Source organism: Larimichthys crocea, chromosome I (assembly GCF_000972845.2).
Source record: "Larimichthys crocea isolate SSNF chromosome I, L_crocea_2.0, whole genome shotgun sequence".
NCBI lineage: Eukaryota > Metazoa > Chordata > Actinopteri > Sciaenidae > Larimichthys > Larimichthys crocea.
This window is the reverse complement of record NC_040011.1, coordinates 18,135,566-18,148,688: the sequence shown is the minus strand read 5'-3', so window position 1 is coordinate 18,148,688 and position 13,123 is coordinate 18,135,566. Positions and strand designations below refer to the sequence as shown.

General features: G+C 40.0%; 1 long non-coding RNA gene across 1 annotated transcript in view; it reads right to left on the bottom strand.

The window, feature by feature from the left end:
• Positions 1 to 9,320: 9,320 nt before the first annotated feature.
• LOC113747366 (uncharacterized) overlaps positions 9,321 to 13,123 on the bottom strand; it is a 4,131-nt gene continuing 328 nt past the window's right edge. The window contains exon 2 of the long non-coding RNA XR_003463603.1: positions 9,321 to 9,975. This is a non-coding gene — a long non-coding RNA (uncharacterized LOC113747366). The remainder of the gene's footprint in view (positions 9,976 to 13,123) is intronic.

Here is a 13,123-nt window from a genome sequence, read left to right as displayed (position 1 = left end):
AATTTTTTATATGCGTGCATGTTTCGCTAATTTAGTTAGCATGCCAACTCGATAGGCACGGAGCCGCCCACTCACCGGGTAATCAAATGTCCTAAATATCTGTAATAGGTCGCACGCTCCTCCGTCAACTCTCGTCGCTCAAAAAAACACAAAAATCAATTACCACTCTTAGTTCAACTTTCTCTTTAGCTTATAGTTCAACTCCTAATTTCACCGGGACTGATGCCGTTGTCGAAGCGGAAAAAAACAAAGATTGTCTACTAGAGGAGGGATCGCCACTCTCAGCACTTTCCCAGCACTGGTATAGAACATAACAAAACCTATCAATCTGATTTAAAGGGACAGTAGTTAACCTATACCCGGGTTACACAAGCGTTACATGTGTAACCGGGTTGAAATTATAACTTTACTTTTACATTTGAAATGTCACCAAATCCTGATAAATGTTGTTTTCTATATGTTTTAGATGTGTTTTATTGACTATTTCTATGCCTAAATGTTGTATTCAGACCAGGGTGTTAAGACCTGTACTGCCACTTTAAGAGGTCGCAGGCTTCTTGTCGTCATCCCGGTGCTTCTCTCAGTTCGCGCCAGACTAGCTGAGAGGAGGAGCTTGAGACCTGTGTGCTGTGTGGAGGAGACTGCATGTTACAGAGCCTTATATGTTTTTCTGTTGATTTGTACAGAGACAAATCCATCGTCCTGCCTTCATTAAAAGAACAACCAACAGCTGGTCGTGGTTCGAGTCCTTCATTCATTCGGCGCAACATAAGACACAACGCAGAACGTATAAGGGTTAACGGACGTGCATCCAACCTGATAGAAACTGTCAAAGACAATGCACGCCCGTTACACATGCAAAGCGCAAAGGACAAAAATGATGGAAGAAATGGACCTTTAGCAACTCCTAACCTTCTGGTTGGAGTTGCACACGGTATGGACATTTGATTGTAATTCTTTGTTTATGTGCAAAATGTGTTTTTGCTTTAATATGTATGTAATAATTTTAAGTTAAGAAATTCATAGAAACATGGCTGTTTCACTGATGTATGTTTGCCACTGTGTATTTCATTGCAGTGTTCACGGTGGTCTTGGGCGTTTTTAAACAGAAAATCCCTGTAATAAACGTTTGAACCATCAGTCGGATCGTTGCACCTTTATCCACCAGTAAAGAAAAGTTGGGAGCGGCTACAGACGTCCAGATGAGGTACAAATGTGGATGTCATATTAACGTCTAAAAGAGGTCAAATAGTGACGTCTAAATCTTGGATCTATTTTGTACGTCAAATTAACGTCTAGACGTGGTCCTTAACAGACGTCCAGATGAGGTACAAATGTGGATGTCATATTAACGTCTAAAAGAGTTCCAATAGTGACGTCTAAATCTTGGATCTATTTTGTACGTCAAATTAACGTCTAGATGTGGTCCTTAACAGACGTCCAGATGAGGTACAAATGTGAACGTCATATTAACGTCTAAAAGAGTTCCAATAGTGACGTCTAAATCTTGGATCTATTTTGTACGTCAAATTAATGTCTAGATGTGGTTTTCAGATGACGTCCAAATTCGTAACGTCGCTACGACGTCTAAAAAAGGTCCAATATAGACGTCAAATATCTGACCTATTTCGCACGTCGTACCGACGTTTAGGTGTGGTCTTCGACGGACCGACCCAATACTGACATGATCTGCAAGTCTCTCCAACGTCCGATGTTTGGTGGGACAGTTAGCATTTACTAATGTGGTTGATTGTGTTTTGTCTTTTGTCTGAGTACTTTATGCCTAATGATACGAAGGAAAGACTGTGGGCAAATACAACTAAAAAAGGGGGGGAAAAAAGGAAAAGAAAAAAGAAATGTCTTTGGAACCTGGACCTAGCCCTATCTCTTACAATGTACACATATGTATCATATTGATCCATTTTCCCTCTGTACTTTTTAACTTTCTCCATCTGTGCCTTTTCTTAATGTTCCTTTTTCTTTTTCTCATTTTCTCATATATATTGTAAAACTTCTTAAACTTCTTAAAAATAAAGTTTCAAAAAAAAAGAAAGAAAATTTAGGTTTAATGTTTTCTACAAGATTATGTAATTAGTCCATTTTTGGCCAAAGGGGCAATTTCATGTAATATTTGTGTTTTCCAATAGAGACGTATGATGGCTTACTGTACTTTAATGGAGCAAATTAATAATACAATTTTGATATTGGTGTGATGTTAGCTAATGATTTGTGTTTGTGCATGAAGAAAAATGTGCCTGTGTGTAAAGTTGCAGTGAATTTCTGCTGATGCAGACTACTGACCTCTAAGCTTCTCAGGCAAACTTGCTTTGCTGCACGTTGAATGCATGGAGCAGTTACTCTTTTCATAACAAATGTCACACACAACTACACAATAGCCCTTACACACACAAATATCCACTCTACAAAAAAAAATAAAAAATCTAAGGACATGTTGCAGAGGTCAAAGGTGCAGCTCCAGGGGAATCAAATGCAATACTAATGCTATAAGTATGCCCAACAGCTCCTAGATATTTTTTTCTCTGGCAATATGGTCACATTCACTGCTTCAAGCAGGTGACTATATGATACGCTCAGAGAGTGACGATAAGGAGATATCCTCTGCATTTGAAGAAGAAACATATTTTACACAAGATGAGGACAAATCCTCTCCTGAAGATGAGGGGACAACGTCCTCAGAGGATGATGCCACCAGTGATGAGGAATACCAGCCAGTGGCTGATTCCCCCTCCTCAGGGGGTGAGAAACAGTGGTGGAGGCCGAGCAGCTGATAGCAGAGACAACAGGAGCAGTGGTAAAGACAGAGGAGCTGGAGGATGAGTGGATCTCTCATGATTATGTGCTTTCCCACTGATGAAGAGACCCTGCACTACAATCCAGTACCCACTGGTATCACCAGAGGGCCCACCCTGTATGCAGTTGCCGAGATACAGCAGTCTCAATCGCAGTGTGACCCACAGCCTGCCAGCAAAATGAGGAGAAACTGCAAACTGTGCACCTCCAGGAGAAGAACGCTAACCACTTGCTCCCCAGAATTGTGTCTGCAAGGACCACTCCACTGTAGTTTGCACATCCTGCCGCCCTTAGCATGCACGCACACACACACCAGACGCACACACATACACACACTTATTGAAACACACTAACTCACTCACTCACATAAGGTGTTGTTCTCTTGTTCTCTATAAAAATAAATGTTTTTTTTCTTGTTTAAAGTTTATTTTTTCAAATCAGATTTAAATATGTGTTAATTAATATGTAATCTAACTCATATTTAAAGCGTTAAAATTCTGGAATTGATTAACATTTTGGATTTCATGATCAGGACTGATACCAAATTAAAAATGTAAGAAGTGAAAGTAGCAAATATTTCAGTATACAGTGTTTGTGTAGCATTTTGCAAAAGCAAACAGAAGGTTTTTGTCCACGAACAAGCTGAGTGGGAGTTTTTCATGTTTTTATGTCACTGCACAAAAAAGTAACAATGCATAAATATCACAGCTACTGCTACTGTTATTGACATACATTTAGCCACTATGATGGTTAAAAAATAAATCAGGTAGCATGTATTATTTGGTTTAAAAAAAAGAAGTGATTTTATGATTTTCTCCCTTCATAAATCATTAGCATGAATGAAATTTTGTTTTTCATGATCAGGACTGGTGCAAATTTTAAAAAATCAACTTGTTGAAAGTGGAAAAATATTTTAATATATATTAATGTTATAACATGTAAAAAGGAGGTGGACATTTTTAGCCACAAACATGCAGAGTTTTATCTTTGCTTTCCCTGCACAAAAATAACAATGCATAATAATCAGAATAATTAGTGTTGTTGTTAAATAAGTTACATATCTCAGACTGTGCCATTAATAATATAAGAAAAAACAATAGCACTGGGAATAAAGACAATGTTCATTTTTAAACTGGCATTTAAAGGGTTAAAAAAAAGGAATTGATATTTCATACCTATGACAAGAAATTATGTTAAAAAGTGTATGCAGTAAAAATGGCAAAAAACAAACAGGTCATAAAATTACTGTCTGGGAGGTTCTGTTGGTGAGCAGGTTGGATGTGATAAACTGCTGTTTGCTACTAGAATTCACAGAGCTGTTTTCTGTGTTCTTAACAGATGAGCCTCATGTTCATCATCTCATAGAGTGGCGCGTTCATTAGGGACATTTTTGTGCAGGTCTCCTTGCTGTCAGTTCCCCCTACATGGATCACTGTACCAGGTGTTCCGCCATTCATGCCTAACTAGTCAGGATTCGGGTGAGTCGATTCAAAACAGTGAGTCTGGGATGGAAGGATTGCAAATCACATTTTGAGAATGGAGATTTTGGCATTGTGTCTTTGGATCAGGAGAAAGCTTTTGACAAGGTGGGTCTGTCGAGGGGGGCCCTGTTTATGCTGTGAAGAAGCTGTTGGCTGTGCGCAATGGTGGTGGACTGGAAGGGGTACGGCCCAGAGGAACGGCAATGGGTCCTGGCCAGGTTCATCATGGATCCTGATCTCATTCGTGACTTTTATAAGGATCACCCAAACATTCCAGGGCCGTCTGGTATTTGGCCTTAGGGAGGGGGGCACTCCGTCACTCCGGTATGTCAAGTTAAGTTTTTGTCCTGTCTCCATGTTTGTTTTGTGACTTCCTGTTTTATTTTGGAAATTAACTCTCCTCTCATTTCAGGTCACTTGCCCTTCCTCATGTGTCACCAGTCTGATTGTCTCCCCTGATTCCTGATTGTGTCCAACTGTTCCCCATTTCCCTCCATGTGTTTATAGTCTGCGTCTCGCTTTGTCCTGTGCCAGTATGTCAAGTCTGTTGTCCTGATCACCAGCCCTCTTGTCATAGTCAAGTCGGAATTAATCTTGTAGTCTAGTTTTTTTTTTTGTTTTTCCTCTTGTTCCTCAAGAGTGATTTTTTTTTTTTTTGGCCTTTGCCTTTTCGTAGGTAATCTCGTAGTCTAGGTTTTTGTTGTTTTCTTCTAGTTCCTCGAAAGAGTGATTTTTTTTTGTTGGCCCTGCCTTTTTGTAGTTCTAGTTTAGTTTGTGCCTATTTTGATCATCCCTCTTCATGAGGCGCTTTTTGATTTCCTGGTGTTAAGAAATAAAAGTCATCTGCTTCATCCCGTACTCTGCATTCGAGTCCTCTGTTTCCCCCGTTGTCAGGATCTCTGTAATTTGTTTCCTGCACTCTGGATTTTGGCATCGGTGATAGTTTTCTGGCTTGGGTTGGTTTGTTGTATAGAAGCAAATGTTATGTTGAAGAACCATTGTTCTTCAACAGCCTCATAAAAACTCAAACTGGGACATCTCAGGCAGAGTCAGTTAAAGTAATTACGGACTGGGAACAGTTTAGTAGGAATATGCATTCTAATCAAAGTCTGAGCTCACCAGTACCTGCATATCCACTGGTGAACTAAATCTTTTGTTCATGGGACAGGTCAGGTATCCTGCAAAGCAGCTCCACATACAACAGCTGAGTTGAATGCATGGCAATGCATCCTCCAAGGTGGCAGATGGAGATGGGGCCTGAGACATTGAGGAGGTTGTTGCTGGAGTGAGTGGGGAAGGGCTAGGAGGAAAAAAAAAAAAGGGCTCACCCAGCTCTCTCCCTCTTCTCTTCATCCTGTTTTACAACAAGAGTGTATCTTATTTTGACTTATGTCTATAAACTTAATCCAGTTTAACAGAAATTACAACACTTGAACAATGATTTATCTATGGTCTACACGATTACACTGTAGAAAACTTTACTGAGCATATTGTATTACTGTGTCTCTATACATATCATTCTGTGCCCATCCTCCTGAAAACTGTCTAGCAGCATTACCAGACCTGATGCAAACGGCATATTACTTGTATTATACAAGTATAATAATACTGTATTTGTTACAACCAGATATCGGGGTATGAAAGAAGTAACATAAAACCAGATTTTAAGGTTAATAAACAAACAAACATGGCAAACAAAAGGAGGTCAGGCAAAAGGGAACTAAGGGCGAGCGAGTGCTGTTTAAAAGAACAAACAAATATAACAAAAAGAGAACTCTAACAGAGCCTATAATATCTAAGTAGAAAACCAAAACGAGAAACAAAACCCTCACTATCTAAATCTAATATCTAATAACAAAACACACATCAAAAACAGCACCCCTGAACTAATGAATCTAACAGAAATTCTTCTTATGTGTAATCAGTGAATATATCTCTAAACTAATCCCTGCCCAGTCCCCAGCTCCCCGATTTAAATACGAAAAAACGAAGTGAGCTCACAACCACAATACAACTCAAGCCGCCACGATGCACGGGCGGCTGCCGTTTAAATGCCTGTGATGCTGATCTCATTGGCGGCGCAGAAAGGATGCGGTGCCAATCCCGTAAATAATCGTAAATAACAAGTCATTACATTTTTTTAACCAAATAAAAAGGTACATGATTTAAGTGGCTCTTACAGTGTGGCCTGACAGACAGGGACATGAGAGAATTAAAGTCAGGGGATCATCACATCAGTGTCAGTTTATTCTTTAACTGTTAAACCAACCCATTCAAAAACACCCCACATGAAGCTTCATCATTTCACTTAATGCCAGTTGCCAGCTTCTTGAACGTCACAGAATAGTCTGCCACATCCCTAGCAGAGATTTAGCAACTGCTTAGCTGCATTCCTACAGTGGTCAGGGTGAACACTCTTCTTTTGCAGAGCCAAATCACCTGGGGATAATGAAGAAATCTGTGTATCTTGAAATAAGGGAACATTGGTACAAATACCCAACACTTCTCTAAATTGTCAGCAAATGGTTCCAGGTCCATAATACAGGGAGCATATGACTCTAGGTTGGTGGGACACAGGCGGCAGAAACTGGCAGAGAACTAGGTGTTGCAGATACTCGAGAGGTGAGATTAGAGTAAATATTGGAACTTGATTAGTTAATTGATTTGATTTCTGTCAGCAAGACACCGGAGAACCTGTCTGTGTTGTCCCAGTAGTGATCCTAGTGATAGCGTGGTGTAGTGAGGATGGATCTGATTCCAAATCCACTGGCTTCATAGTGGTCGGATCATTCTGTTCTGTTGTTGTTTTTTAAATCTTGGACCCAAAGACAGAATCTGGTCCACAATGGAAAAATAATCAACATGATAAAAGAGAAGCACATTAGTGATGGAACAATCTGGTGAGGAGGGAAGATACACTGCAGGGACTTGACTGATGAATGAGAAGCAGGTGTGAGACAGGGGAAAAGGCAAAGATACAGCCGGAACATAACAAATACCTGATGATATATAATATTGTTAATCAAGTCTGGTTCTTCTTTTTTCATGTGTACTTCAACTACAACCATATCCATATACAATGACAAACCCTGATTTACAGTTAAACTCAGACAGCTTCCTCAGCTGACCAGATGGCCTCCATCTTCACACAGATCAAGGTCAGCAGATGCAGCAGCTTACCAGAGGCTGATAAAGGAAGATGGACTTAGTAATGGTGGTGTAGAAGTAGTTGACAAAATGTTAGAAAATAAACATATTAAATTAATAATTAAATTAAATTAATTAAATTAAACCCTCCTGTGTTCAGCTGTGACACCAAACTCCCTTTAAGAAATATAACATGTTAGCAATTCCTTACACACCTGTGAAAACAGGTCAATCCAGAAACACAAGTTAAATGAAGTCTTCTTGTTAATTCTGGTTAATATATATTCAATAAAGAAACTGTAACTGGTTTCCTGCTCCCTGTTTGTTGCTGAAGAGAGTTCACCTAACTTCTGATATTATTAAACATTTTATCACATATTCAAGCTGAGAAAAAGACATTTCCACCAAAGCAATTTACCAACAGACTATTATTTCACTTGGATACATGATACAAAGCAGGTACACAAAGTAGTCTTGCTTGGCAACCATGCAGTCCTAGCGCAGTTGCAGAACCATCTGCCATGTATTCAAAGATTGAGCTGAAAAAATTGGGGAAATTGAAGCTTAAACAAAGGGGAAAATTTGCTGTGATCACCCTTTACAGTAGTTTGTGGTCATTTGTACTATGTATTGATATCAATGCAAAAACAGTCATTACGGATGAGTCCAATAGGCTCTAGCCAGGTTCCACTACTAACACGTACAAGCTCATGGTCTTGTGCAGCAAAGCAACCTCCATGGCTGTGAAGTTAACCAATGCAGAAGTGAAAACCAAAACCTGCAGTTCCTCAAACGGCCACTTGAGGCTGGCTACAGAACAAGTCAATCTCTATAAGCCCCATGTTAAAATGTCCAAATTTACAGCAGAAATAAACATGTTTACAGCCTGGTACAAAAAAAACGTTTTAGTCTCTCTATATATTGTCAATTTCGTCTCATACAACACTGTCATAGTCTATAATGACCTATAAAAACTTCAAAAATAATATAAAAGCAACTACCTTGCATGGCATGGCATCCATGTCTGTTAAAGTGCTGAATAGGGATGTAACGATACACTCAACTCAGGACTCGATTCGAGTCATGATTTTTTGTTCACGATACGATTTTTAAAAAATCAAAATTAGCTACAAATTATGACCAAATAAAATTCTTTTTATTTGTAGGAAAAAAATCTTTCTTTACAGAAACTCTCAAACAGTTTGTGTTCTTATAAAAAGTGCAACTTACATCTTAAACAACAAAACACATGACAAATATCTGCTTTCTTTAGAAACAATCTCACAGTAAACTACTGTTAACTGGTGTGATGTGCAGTTTTCGCTCACAAGGTGGCGTAACCAGGGCTCTAAATGAACTTTTTTGATTACCAGCCAATGTGGCTGTTAAGTTTCTGAAGTTACCAGCCAATCAGAATTTCCACTAGCCACATTTTTCCCGTGCAAAAAAGAGATTATGAGAGCAACTGCATTAATATAATTAATATGACCCATTTTTGTACATAACAATAAAATAAAAACATTAAAACTTGCGTCAATTTCCACAGAGCACCTCGAGCGGGCGGAAGCCAGACACAGAAAAAGCAAAGAGAATCCAGTGGATTTTCAAAATAAAATACCCTGTGCAAACTGCCGGTCAAGAAAAACAGCCAAGAACAAAACAAATTAACCATGTATCATATTTACACATGTAGAAGCATATTTAGAAGCACATCAACCAGGAAAATTACCAAATCTGAGCAAGTAAACAAAGTCTGGCAGGCTAAACGCTCCCTGTGGGATTTGAAGTCACGTGTAGGACGGACCAAAACAGTGCTGTGGCCGCGACGTCACAGAGACGTGCCTGGTGGTTTCGGGGTAAGAAAATACCTTGACAAACACACACACAAAAAGTTTTTATTTCCATTTATGTAAAAATCCCTTAAACCAACATATTCTGGTTCAGTTGAAATACATTGGTAACACTTTATTATAAAGGGTAAAATATACGTGAAGGTCCAATGTCTAAGATTGGCCGAATATGGAAAAAACGGATTATAATAAGCATAAAATAACATGTCTCTCAGTGTTACACATTGGTCTTTTGAATTATGAATTTTATCATCATGAGTCAAGCAGGAAAATCATATTGCTCCAAGTAGCAACAGGCAACAAGTAACAGGAGTTCATAATACAGCCTGCATTAAATTGCTATGAGTCATGCATTAATTAAGCATGAGTTGAGTATAGAATTTATACCCTGGCTGTAATTGTTTTAAACGTAACAAAGGTATGTAACTAAGACTGTACAGTGGTGAATATAAAGTACATTTGACCAGCATTTGACCAGTGGACATTTGCAATAAACAGCAGACTATACATTTTTAAACACGGACATTGCATAGAGAGCAGTCTGTAACGTAATCTACAATGGTAGTCACCTATGTGGCCCGAATGCTAGGAAACCAGCAGCTGTAGAAGTCTGGCCACCACGTCAACATTGAGGCTGTTTCCTAGAACTCTGTACTGCTGCTTGGTACGGATGTGCTCTGGAAAAGCTGCAAAATACAATAAAATATAGAAGTAAGTCAAAACTTGGGTTTGTAATTGTGGAAATAGATGTACAGAACAAACACACTAGCTATTCAAGTAATTACACTGTTTAAAGAATGTATAATGAAACAAATGAATGTAACAGTTAGAAGTGTCCAGCACAGTAGGGACACACACTGTTGCTGACTCCTATTTCAGGTGGCTATTTCAGGAATGTCTCAAAAAGGTTTGCACAGATAATGCAAATGGGCTGCACCCTTAGAAGGAAAACACCCGATTTTGAGCAGCTAAAATATAACCATATAGGGCAGCTATGTATAGGACAGGAAGACAAGGAGTGACGTCAGTGGACAGGTGTAGAACAGTGTAAGAAGACTGAAGCAGGAAGGACTCTTCAGATCTTACTTGGCTTTTTGCTGCAACAGATACTTTTTCTGTGGTAGGATCTCCAAAAGCTTTTGTTATAATTGAATAAATACTTTGAACGAATCCACGTCTTCTGAGTGCTCATCCTGTATCAACCAATTCGGGGAGGTGAATTAAGATTGCCTCAACATAATATAATGTTATTTCTTTTTTTTATTATTATTTTAGACAACACATATGACATATTACAGTTCATACATATATGCACATAAATACCTGAGGGTAATGTAATGTAGCCAAATTAATTGGCTATATTGACCAGTTTAAAAGAAAACCAACTTGCTCAGCTTAATCTTCACCAGGGGCTTCATGTACAAATACTTGCGTGGATTTCCTACTGAAACTTGGCGTACGCCAAACCCGGAAACTGTTGTACGCACAAAAAAATTCAGATGTATCAAAGTGTGAGTACACATGGTCCTCGCGTTCCCTAAATACTCGCTCACGTCGGATTGCACCATTTGCAAGGTCCTCTAACAACGCTAACGCTGCCATTATTAAAACCATTTTCTTCATCACATTGTGCATGCTTTTATATCCACCTGTATAATTGCAAACACGTGGGTGTGTATCTGGGGCTGCAGCTGGACGACAGGTTGGACTGGATAGCAGACACAGGCAAGGACATAGCTGTCTGTACTTCCTAAGAAGGTTGGGGTCCTTCAACATCTGTAAAAAAAACTGCTGCAGATGTTTTACCAGTTTGTGGTGGCCAGCGTCCTCTTCTATGCTGTGGTTTGCTGGGGAGGAAGCAGCTGCCCGAATGGACAGACTGGTGAGGAGAGCTGGCTCAGTGGTGGGCACAGAGCTGGACTCTGGTAACTGTGGCAGAGAGAAGGACCCTGGACAAACTGCTGTCCATACTGGACAACGCCCACCACCCTCTGCACAACACCTTCATCAGGCAGAGGAGTGTGTTCAGTGGCAGACTGCTGTCTCATTCCTGCTCCACAAATAGACCTAAGAATGCTTTCGTCCCCCTGGCCATCAGACTGTACAACAAAAAGATTTTTTTGGCCTTTTCAAGCTGTAGGCCACGTTCAGACAGGGACAGGCAAACTGGCAACTGGTGGGGTGGTGAGAGGAGCTGATAGTGGGTTGCTGTGGGCAATCAGGAAATAACCTTTTATTTTGCTGATTAATACCAGCTTTATCAAACTATCTCTCTCTGACTGTCAATATCTATCTTGTCTCTGATTCTCCTTGGCCAAGATTCAATAAATATTACAGCATAAGACATCAGAGGCTCCTGAACACTTTCTTCCCTCCTGACCTGGTCCCATTGATTTTCAGCAAATTTCAGAATTAATTAACATTTATCATTTAATTGCTAAATGATAGACTATTGCTTAATCACAATAGTAAGGTTATGCATCCTATTTTACTGGTTATAGTCAATGCTAGCATTCTAAAAAAACAAATTAACATATCACTAGTACTAGCAACTGGTACAGTAAAAAAGCTAATGACAGATGACTAGATAGATGACCTCGATTGAGAGAGGAATGATGTAGACGAACACATTGCGTTCTCCCACAGTGACCTGAACAATTTTCACTAATTACACACACATACTTAACCGGAATTGCAGGTATAATCAGGCTACATTCATGATTTTGTACAGTCATACTAACCAAAAAACTTGATCATCATTTTAAAGCTTCAGGGTGTTCCCGTAACCATGGTTACTCACAATGCTGACGGGGAGGGAGAGACACTGAACGAAGCCGTTTACACATTTCACAAACTGAGTCTCAAAATGAAAACATAGCTCTGTGATGATAACGTCACAGCAGGAAGAGTCAGTGCTAGCTGGGCAGCTAAACTTTAGATCCCGCCCTGTGTGGATCATTATACCGTCAATGGTCTTGTGCACACATGCTGTAAACAATACCATTGGCTGTGGAGTGTGACAATCTGTCAATAAAAATCAGCCATGTGCCAACACTTTTTTCTCCATGGATCTACACTGATCTCATAAATTGCCTCTGTGAAGTCTGTGAAATCTGTCATAACAACAGAGAACTTCCAGATCCAAGCCCTCGAGGTATTGTGCTCCGCACCAACAGAGGCCCAGGCCTTAAAGCTAAAAACACTGACCTGCAGGCAAGAAGCAAACGGAATAATGCACCCACTGCCTTTTCTCAAAGGTTCTGGTGGAGATATTCAAAGGATAACTGTTGCAAACCCCGCCAGAGCTCAACCAGGCCCACTGTACCAAACCTAGACCCGTGATTGTATGCTTTCACTGTCACCAAACGAAAGAGCTGATTGTCCGGGAGTATCTAAATGGGTAATTTGCTAAAAATGCTCAAGACTAGCAGCTGGCTGACCTAATCGCTCTTCCTGCAAAGCCAACACCGGGGTTTGAATGGGATATAATGTAAATGGACTGTACTTACATAGCGCTTTTCTAGTCTTCCGACCACTCAAAGCACTTTTACACTACATATCTCATTTACCCATTCACACACATTCCTACACTGACGGCCATGCAAGGTGCCAACTGCTCATCAGTTTGAGGAGCTAACCATTCATTCACATTCACACACCAATGGCACAGCCTTCGGGAGCAATTTGGGGTTCAGTATCTTGCCCAAGGACACTTCGACATACACAGGGCCGGGGATCGAACTGCCGAACTTCTGATTAGTGGACAACCCGCTCTACCTCCAAGCCACAGCCGCCTGTACTCGATCGAAACTAATCGATACTTCCGGCTGAAAA